This window comes from Lagopus leucura, unplaced genomic scaffold, assembly GCF_019238085.1.
Source record: "Lagopus leucura isolate 7727_CA_CO unplaced genomic scaffold, USGS_WTPT01 Super-Scaffold_100058, whole genome shotgun sequence".
Taxonomy (NCBI): domain Eukaryota; kingdom Metazoa; phylum Chordata; class Aves; order Galliformes; family Phasianidae; genus Lagopus; species Lagopus leucura.
In genome coordinates this window covers 612,544-623,256 of record NW_024962304.1, presented here as the reverse complement: position 1 = coordinate 623,256, position 10,713 = coordinate 612,544, and the positions used below count along the sequence as shown (strand labels likewise).

The 10,713-nt window shown below is 40.7% G+C and overlaps 1 protein-coding gene across 1 annotated transcript in view; it reads right to left on the bottom strand.

Moving 5' to 3' along the window:
* The window catches only part of CNTNAP2 (contactin associated protein 2), a 663,767-nt gene that overhangs the window by 497,995 nt on the left and 155,059 nt on the right, over positions 1–10,713 (bottom strand). The gene's annotated exons all lie outside the window — the stretch shown is intronic.

Here is a 10,713-nt window from a genome sequence, read left to right as displayed (position 1 = left end):
CCACCACCCTCTGTCTGCGGCCTTTCAACCAATTGCTTATCCATCGGGTCATCCACCCATCAAATCCACTTCCCTCCAATTTGGAGATGAGGATGTGGTGGGGGACCATGTCAAAGGCCTTGATGATGATGCTTGAATCAGAGTGTCTGTCTCAAGAGGCTCTATACTTTGTAGACTGCATCTTGTCACAAGACTGCTCACGGGAAATGCGGAGTCTACTTCCTGGCAGGGTGGGAATGCCACTGGTTAAAAACAGAGCGTGCCTCGGTGTGTGAATACAAGGACTCTACAGAGCATCAGCTGTGGAGCAAGATAAACAGCATGAGAACCAAGGACACCTCTAGAAGAAGAAAGAGCTCATGTCTCTGATTGGATAAGTGCCTGCATGAATGGTTGAAGAGTGTTTGTAGAATGCACTGCTGACATGTAAAGGTGGATAGGAAAGTTGTAGGGGTGGATGGGAAGGCTGGAAAAAGAAAACTTGTGAAGGTATATAAATGATGTGAGAACTCATAATAAACAATTCGTTTCATTCACATCTGAGTCCATGCATCAGACACTGCACCTTGGAGTTCAGCTTCACCTGAACTGGTTAGTTCATGTAACTTAAGATAATGAAAGGCAATCTTTTCCTCTTTCACTGTATTTCCTCAAACCATTGAAGAACTTACATGAGTCTTTTCCCCGTTTGAGGTACAGCAAGTTAAATAGCGATTTTTATAAAGTCTGGTTATTCTACTAGTTAACTATGAAACAACTTAACATGCATCTCAGATGTTCTTTTGCCATAAGATTTGAACATAGTCCATCAGTAGCCACTTCAGGAATTGTGTATCTTACAGTCTCAGATTTTGCAGTGAATTGATAAACTCACTGTAGAAGCATGAAGATATGTGAGAGCCAAGATCCACGATTTTTTTTAATTTTTTTATTTATTTTTTTTTTACGATTTGTGCCTACCTCACCTTCTTTCTTCCTTTTTCAGTAGGAAAATTAGGAATGGCAAATGAGAGAGAAAAAAAATAAAGTAAAAGAAAGAGAATTTTGAAGTGCCCTGCTCCTTCATTAAAAATCTCTCAAAAATGTAGTTTATTGAAAGAAGCAAAAATGTTTTTTCCATGGAAACAGAAGTTTGAATTCATAAGCAATATTCATTATTATAAATTTATATAGTGACTTAAACAGAGTCTAGATTCTTGTCTTCAAGCCCCTCAAATTTCATGAGTGAAAACTGAGTCCAAGAGAACTGTGAACAGCAAGTCATTTCATCTTGAACAGCTATACTCTAAGGAAATGCAGATGAGAACAAACAAAATTATAGGGATGTCAATCATGCATCTTAACAACATTCACAGAATTGCTGGTTTTGATGACAACTTCTTCCCAGACTTATTCTGAAAGCTATTCACTTTATTCAAATCTGCAATCACTACAAATCAGTGTCAAAATTTCTGACCTCATTGAGAAAAAAAAAAAAAGAAAAAAAGAAACTGAAGTAATTTTAGTATCCATAATAAAAATATTGTTGACTTACATCAATGTCTCTGACAACAGAATCTTACTTGATATGTGTTGTGCAATAAATGAACACACAGTTGAAGGCTCAAATATAAAAATTTAAATATGTAGATTTTCCTAAATCCCTGTAAATGACAAAAGAATTTTTACAGCCTAAGTCAGAAAAGTTTATACTCTTAGAATTTCCTCATCTAAATACTTAATAAATACTTAAATATTCAATGTGAAATACGTAGTGAACATAATTTGCTTTTACTAATTTATTCATGAAAATTAAACAAGCATTCTAACACTGGTTCTCTTTGGACTGAAATTAAAGTTACGGTGCTCGTACACTGAAATACCAGTGTTGTTTATACATCAAATTGCTAAGTTTCTTTGCAGTGCTTGGAAGTGTGAAATCAAAGTATTTATTAGGAATGTGGGATGGAAAAACGGATAACAGAAGCATACTTGGAGAGGTTAAGACCTTGCTGGACATTCACCTGTTTTCCAATAAGCCTGGTGGTCAGTGAAGAGGAGTCACGTGCAAAAGGGGAAACCTTAATGAATTACTTAGTTAAATTTTATGGTACTGAACTTCAATGAACTATAAATTCCTGTCTACTTGTCATTAGTCAAGGACAGCTGGAGTGTAAGTTGCAAGCTTCCATCTCAATCCATGCTCAGTCACCATGAATCACGAGCTATATCAAAGTCTCAGGAAACCAATACTGAGCCAAAAGTCAGCTTCAGATTAGCATCTTTTCTCGAAAAGATTAAAATTTATTGTATGCTTCCAAATGTTGTTTAAGATGCAAAAGGGAATGAAGCTGAGAATTATGAACCTCTTCTGCCACTCACTAAATCTGATCTAATAGGATTTTGCTGCCTGTGTGAGAGAAAAAGCAAAAGGAAGTGTTGAGGTTTGAGTCAGAGTATCAAACCAGAGCAGTGGCAGTTATTTCTGCTTTTTAAATTTCTTGGTGCTCTCTGTCAATAGTAACCCCAGCAGAAGAATTCTGATTTAAAAATGAACAGTTAAGATGTGTGAAGAGAAAGATGCAGCAAAGCACTCATTACTTTGCTCTTTTTTGACAGTGTGATTTGGGAATGGGAAACTGTTCAGATTCTCAGGCTCGACTTTCAGAATGCAGCTGGAGAGAATTCAAGAATAATTTGTGTAGAAGTGTTATATGCCGAGGAGGAAAATATCTCTTATAAATATCCCTTATTCCTAAACCACTAATACCTTTTGTATTTAGTTATTTCCCTCCATAATGAGAGAATCTAAGCCTTCGTAATGAATACTTCAGTTAACATGATGTTTCATTATCAAGGGAGCACCAGAAAATAAGAAACGTCTCAATTCAGGTGTTGGATATATTTAATCACAGAATTATAGAATAGCTTGGATTGGAAGGGACCTGAAGGATCATCAAGTTCCAACTCTCCTGCCACAGGCAGAGCTGCCAGGGCCTCTTCCAACCCACTCTTAAACACCTCCAGGGATCAGATGTCCACAACATCTCTGGGCAACCTGTTCCAGCACCTTACCATTCTCCAAGTAAAATACTTTCACCTGACATCAAATCTTAATCTCCCCTCCTATCATTAAAATGATTCTCTCTTGTCCTATCACTGTCTACTTTTGTAAAAAGTTGATTTCCCTCACATTTATACTTTAAATATTGGAAGGCTGAAATGAAGTCTCCCCATAGCCTCCTCTTCTTCAGGCTGAACAAGCCTAGTTCCTTCAGTGTATCTTCACAGGATAGGTGTTTCAGCCATTGGATCATCTTTGTAGCCACTCTCCAAAAGTTCCAAGTATTTCCCCCCAAACTTTATTTGCCCCAAACTTGGATGCAGTACTCCAGCTGGGGCCTCATGAGGGCAGAGTAGAGGGGGATAATCACCTCCTTTGCCCCACTGGCAACCCCTCTCCTGATGACTACCACTGGCTTTCTGAGCTGCAAGTGCTTGGTTCTGGCTCATGTTCCATTTTTCATCAGCCAGAACTCCTAAGTCCTTCTCAGCAGGGCTATTCTCGAGGATCTCTTCTCCCAGTCTGTATATGTATATGGAATTACTCCTTGTGCTTTGCTTTGTTGAACCTCATTAAGTTCACAAAGACCCACCTTTTGAGTTTACCACGATCCCTCTGGATGGCATCTTCTCACAGTGTCCATTTTTTAATATGAGGTCTACTCCAAAAGTAATGCCATTTTATTATGTTGCCCCAAAATGTCAGAGACGTTGTTATGACAGTAGATGCCTAACCTTTCTGTCAGTATTCTGCTACATTTAGTTCCCTTGTGACAAATGGCAGTCTGACATATTGGTGCCTGAAGTGAAAGCATGTGTGAAGCAAAGTTGTGTAATTAAATTCTTCCATGAAGAAAAAAACTACACCTATTGACATTCATATACTCTTGCTGAATGTGTATGGAAACGAGTGGATGTTAGCACAGTGAGGTAGTTTAACATTGGAGACAGTGATATGGAAAACAAGCCATGTTCCAGATGACCATGCATATTTTTATGAGCGTGACATGCAGTATTTTGGTCAGTGCTGGTGAAAATGCATAGCTAATGGTGGTGACTATGTGCAAAAATAGTGTAGAGTTGCTGAGAATTTGCTCTATTAAACTGTGTTTGTAGTTTTTGTGGTTTCCATGGAAATAAGTGGGCTACATTACTTTCAGAGTGACGTAGGTTTTTAAGTGTCTTAAATCTTCTTACTCCCCAACAATGAAAGTGTGGTGAGACGTTCTCTACCACAGATCTAATATTCATATCTAGAGACGAGAAATAAGAGCTACTTCTAAATGTTTCAGACTGGACTCTACTAAAAAGAACATGGTAAAAGTCCCAAACCACTTACATGTACAGCATTAACTAGATCAAAATTCTCTTTCTGCTTATTCATGAGCTATTTCTCACAGATCTTCAACAGGAAAATAAGGTAGACTCAACAATATGGACCACAAAAATTTCAAGGAACGTGCAAATAAAGAGTGATTGCAAAATTGTATAATAAGGGTCAAAACCTCTCCAATTCTCTCTGTGGCATTTCAAATATTCTTGCCTAAGGGAAGACTGTAGTTTAACATCTTATACCTTCTACTGAAGTCATGATACATTGGTTATCATGATGCATAATGTGCATCTTTAGGATGACATGCACATTAAAATCTGAAACATGGTTGATAAATGGTTGATAACTGTACTATATATGCTATATAAATAATTACAAATATTTTATCCTTTTTAGCACGTTAAGGTAAATAGTAACTTGTATATATTAATTACTACATTTAAATTAGATTTCATGTTTATGTTTATTGAATTCTCACATGCAAACTGTAAAATATATGAAGTTCAGGACTCCAGTAAAAGAGCCGCTTTCACTTACCTACTATTAACAGAAAATGCATGATAAAGATCAGAACAGTTAAAACTGTTTTTTTGCTATGACTGTTTTGTTCACTATTAAAAGTTAGTTTACATCTTTCTAGAATCGAGAATGTAACATTTCAATTTACATTCATTTTGGATATGTAAAAAACTTTAATGTATAGCTGGTTTATCCTCTGTATGTGTGTATAGTTTTGTTACACAGACAATAAGTGAATAAAAAAGTCTGAATACCATCCTATCCTTCTACCATTTTGGGGTTGATTTTGGTTGACCTGAAGTTTAATACATTAAAAGATGCAGTGGCAATTACCTCAGTAGGCTTTCAGGTAGAACTTTTACTATGTCAAAGCAAGCATTCTTTTTCCACCACTTGGAATCTGTGAAAAACTCTTGCATTTTAGTTACACTGATCTCCTGAGGATTCACTTATGATCAGGTAATCTGTGATGACTTACAAGTTTGGAATACTTTCCCATCTTTGTGTCTATAATTCCCGAGTCTCTAAACAAATACCCGTGCAAATTCTAGTGCAATTTAAGAGATGAAGAAGTGTGGAATTAAATTTAGATGATGTTTAAGTCATAGCAAACCATGTCCCTCAACACAATGTCCAAACATTCCTTGAACACCTCCAGGTTTGGTGACTCCACCACCTTTCTGAGCAGCCCATTCCAGTGCCTGACCACTCTTTCAGAGAAGTAGTATTTCCTAACATCCAGCCTAAATCTCCCCTGGTGCAGCTTGAAGCCATTCCCTCTAGTTCTAGCACCAGTTACATAAGAAGAGGCTGACCTCCAGCTCACTGCAACCTCCCTTCAGATAGTCATAGAGAGCAATGAGGTCTCCCCTGTGCTTCCTCTTCAACAGACTGAACATTCCCAGCTCCTTCAGTCGCACCTCATCAGCCCTGTGTTCCAGACCCCTCACAGCTTTGTTGCCATTTTTTGAACCTGCTCTGGGGCCTCAACATCTTTCTTGCAGTGAGAGGCCCAAAACTGGACACAGCACTCAAGGTGCAGCCTCACCAGTGCTGAGTACAGGGGAACAAACACTGCCCTGCTCCTGTTGACAACACTTTAGCACTACAAGCCACGATGCCTTTGGCCTTCTTGTCCACCTGGGCACACTGTCAGCTCATGTTCAGCTGAGCATCAGTCAATACCCCAAGGTCCAGTTCCTCTAACACATTCTTCCAGCCACTCCACCCCAAGCCTGTGGTATTGCCTGGGGCTGTTGTGGCCAAACTGCAGGACTTGGCATTTGGTCTTGTTGAACCTCATCCCATTGGCTTCAGCCCAGCTCTCCAGCCTGTCCAGATCCCTCTGTAGGGCCTCGCTACCCCCAGGCAGATCCACACTTCCAGCCAATTTGGTGTCATCTGCAAATTTACTGAGGGTGCACTCGATGCCCTCATCGAGGTCATCAATAAAGATATTGAAGAGGACAGGCCCCAGCACCGACCCCTGCGGAACACCACTCATGACCGGTCGCCAGCTGGATTTCACTCCATTCACCACCACTCTCTGAGCCCGGCCCTCCAGCCAGCTCCTCACCCAGCCAAGAGTGCACCCATCCAAGCCTCGGGCTGCCAGCTTCTGCAAGAGAATACTGTGGGAGACAGTGTCAAAGGCTTTGCTGAAGTCTAGGTAGACCACATCAACAGCCTTTCCCTCATCCACCAGATGGGTCACTGATCATAGAAGGAGATCAGGTTGGTCAAGCAGAACCTGCCCCTTGTGAACCCATGCTGCTAGGCCTGATCCCCTGGTTGTCCTGCACATACCATGTGATCTCCCTCAAGACAATCTGCTCCATAACCTTCCCTGGCACTGAGGTCAGGCTAACAGGCCTGTAGTTCCCCAGATCCTCCTTATGACACTTCTTGTAGATGGGAGTCACACTGGCAAGCCTCCAGCCTTCAGGGACCTCACCAGTCAACAAGGAGCACTGATAGATGATGGAAAGCAGCTCAGCTATCACTTCCCCAGTTCCCTCAGCACTGTCGGGTGAATCTCATCCGGCCCCGTGGACTTGTGGCAGTCCAGTTGGAGTAGTAGGTCTCTGACCGTTTCATCCTGAATCGTGGGGGGTTTATTCTGCTCCCCAGCCAAGACTACCAGGTCAGAGAGTGGAGTACCCTGAGGATAACTGGTCTGACCTTCAAAGACAGATGTAAAGAAGGTATTCAGAATCTCTGCCTTTTTCTTATCCTCACTGGTCACATTCCCAGCCTCATCCATTAAAAAATGGAGATTCTCCTTGGTCCTCTTACTGTTGATGTATTTGTAAAAGAGTTTCTTGTTCCTCTTTACCCCAGTGGCCAGGTTGAGTTCAAGTTGGGCTTTTCCCTTCCTGATTTTCTCTCTGCACATCCTAACAACTTCTTTGTGTTCTTTCTGAGTTGTCCGTCCTTTCTTCCATAGGAGGTAGATTCTCTATTACTCCTGGAGCCGCAAGAATAGCTCCCTATTCATCCATGCCAGACTTCTTCCCCGCCAGCTCATTTTGCTTCTCAGGGGAGAGCCTGCTCCTGTGCCTTTAAGACTTCCTTCTTGAAGAGCAACCAGACATCTTGGACCCCTTAACTCTCTATGACTGAATCCCAGGGAACTCCCTCTACTAGTCTCCTGAACAATTCAAAGTCCGCCCTCCGGAAGTCCAAGTAGCAGTTTTGCTGCTCCCCCTCCTGCCTCCACTGAGAATCAACAACTCTACCATTTCGTGGTCACTCTGTCCACGACTGCCCCTGACCTCCACATCTCCCACCAGACCTTCTCTGTGAACAGCAGGTCAAGCGGGGCAGCTCCTCTCGTAAACTCTCCCACCAGCTGCATTAGGAAGTTATCCTCCATACACTCCATAAACCTCCTAGACTTCTTCTTCTGCACTATGTTATATTCCCAGCATGTGTCGGGGAAGTTGAAGTCCCCCATGAGGACAAGGGCTGGCAATCGTGCAGCTTCCACCAGCCGCTCTCAAACACCTCATCTGTCTCTTCATCCTGGTTTGGTGGTCTATAACAGATGCCTACCAGGATGTCTGCCTTGTCAGCCCTTCCCTATTAAAATAAATAAATATTTAATAACTATTTAACCAAAATAGTTAATAGTTAAAATAACCAAATAACTATATTACCCATAGGCATTCAACCTTATCATCTCCATCCACAGTAACTCAGTAACATCAAAGCACTCTTTAACATAGACAGCCACACCACCACCCTTCCTTCCTTGCCTATTCCTTCTGAAGAGTTTGTAACCATCTATTGCAGCACTTTAGTTGTGGGAGCAGTCCCACCATGTTTCCGCAGTGGCAACTAGGTCAAAGCTGGCCTGCTGCACAATGGCTTCCAACTCTACTTGTTTGTTGCCCATGCTGCATGCATTGGTGTAGGTGCACTTCAGCTAAGCCCCTCTTCTCACCCCTAATCCCATTACCGCTCCCCCAGGCTCACCACTAGTGGACTGGTTTTATCCCTTTCCCCCTCCATATCTAGTTTAAAGTCCTCTCTACAAGTCCTGCCAGCTCCTGGGCAAGGATCCATTTCCCTCTTTGAGACAGGTGATATCTGTTGGCAAAACTCAGGCCAGGTGCCAAGTAGACTGCCCCATGATCAAAGAACCCCAAATTCTTGTGTTTGCACCAGTCTCTCACCATGTGTTTATAAGATGGATTTTCTGGTCATCTCGGTGTCCTTCCCTGACACTGTAGGAATACAGGCAAATACTACTTGTATGCCTGCTTCATCAACTAACCTCCCCAGTTCTTTAAAATCATTTCTTATAGTCTTCAGACTTCTGTCAGTGACCTCATCACTGCCAGCCTGAACTATTAATAAAGAATAGTAATTAGAGGGGTGGATCAGGCTGGGAAGTTTTTTAGAGATATCCCTGACCTGCGGCCTGAGGAGGCAGCACACCTCCCTACCTGTATGGTCAGGCTGACATATTGGACCCTCTGTTCATCTCAAAAGGGAGTCACCTATGACTATCACCCTCTTTTGTTTTCTGGAGGAGGCAGTCTTCAAGCAAGAAGCTGACTGCCTCACTTTAGACATGCTTGGAGGCAGTCCTCCCACCTCATCTTCACCCACTTCTCCCTCCAGTTTCAGGGCTTCAAACCTACTACAAAGGGGCACCTGGGGAACTGAGGTAGGTTGGGATGGGGGTTGCCTGTATCATAGAGGTGTCAAATATTACCCAGGAAAAATTACCTCCTCTGAGATTTATAATTTAAATGAAATGAGGCATAAAAGAACAAGGCCAAGGGACTATTAACATGAATCCATGATATATAATGAGAGTACATCAGCTAAAAATGATAACAATACCTGACTGTATTTATTATTTCAGGTTGACTATTATTTACTGGCATGATGCAACTGTGGAGAAGGGAAAGAAAATTTTAAGATACAGTAAGAAAAAAAGTTTTACTATAAATGGACAGACATTAAAGCCTAATTTTAGCAAACTTTGCATGGAAGAGACTTCATCTAAAACATCATCTTATTCATATTATCCACATGAAATAAGAAAAGAAAAACAAAACTCGCTCCAAAATAAATGTGAAGGCAATCTCCAAGGATGGGCAAAGAAACAACCTGCCAGTATCATTAAAAAAAAGAAAAAGGGAATAAAACTGCTTCACTTTGTCCTTCCCACAGAAGAAGTGTTGTTGTTCTTTAGAAGTACGTAGAGAATCCTTTAAGAAGGGAAAGTAGTAGACAAATACTGAAATAAGAACCAAAGGTTATGAGGTGGGCACAAGCAAACTGAAGCTGAGAACCAGAAGACATTTTTTAATGAACAGTAATGTAAGACTCTCAGGGAACATTTCCAAAGGAGAGTAGGAGGGCAGCACAACTAATTTCTTGATACAAACTGACAAATAAATGTAAGAGGTTGTAGGAGTGTTGTTTGAGAGTCCCTTATATATCTGCAATATTCTGAGTAGTGATTGATTCTCAATTTTTGTTGGCTTACTAGGCCATATCATTATGTGAAACATTATTGCTCCAAATCACAATTTATGTATAGGATTTGAGTACTACAAAATCTTTTCAGGGAGAAGAATTAATTAATATTCTTAATCATCAAATCTCACTACTGCTGTTTCAAAAATGATGTATGTAATAACAGTTTTTAAATAAGTCCATGGTAAACTGGTTAGAGCTACAAAGTAAACTTAGTAGTGTGCTCTGCTGAAGAATGGGGAGACAAATAGAGGGAAATCAGTAAGGAAAATCACATAAGGTAAATTGATACTAACCGAAAGTAACCATAAAAAAATCATTACTAATTTGCTAAGGAAGACCTGATAAACTCATCATTCCACCCCTGGAGAAATATAGAGATCATTTATCTAGTTACAATTACATGATATGCAACCTGTGCTTGAATTTTCTAACACATTCAAAGAAATTCAGCTGATCAAATTTCTCAGCTTGACTTTGTTCATGTCAATCTGATTTAACAGTCCTATCTCAGATAAAACATAGTTTGCATTTGACAGAGCTGCAGAAGAGCATGAAACATGTGATTAAAGTTATCACTGGGTATTTCCAACCCCTATTATCAGTTTAAAAACAGCAGTTAGCACCGAAAAAAATTATGTAAAGGTAGCAGAAGGGAAAAGCTAGAAAAGAAGCCCATGTGTGTTACATATTGGATTTATTATCACTTATGTGATGTTAATAGATCTGAGCATTTGCAAAAAATACACCTCCTAGAAACACCTCCTACAAACAAATGGAAGGAAGGAAGGAAGGAAGGAAGGAAGGAAGGAAGGAAGGAAGGA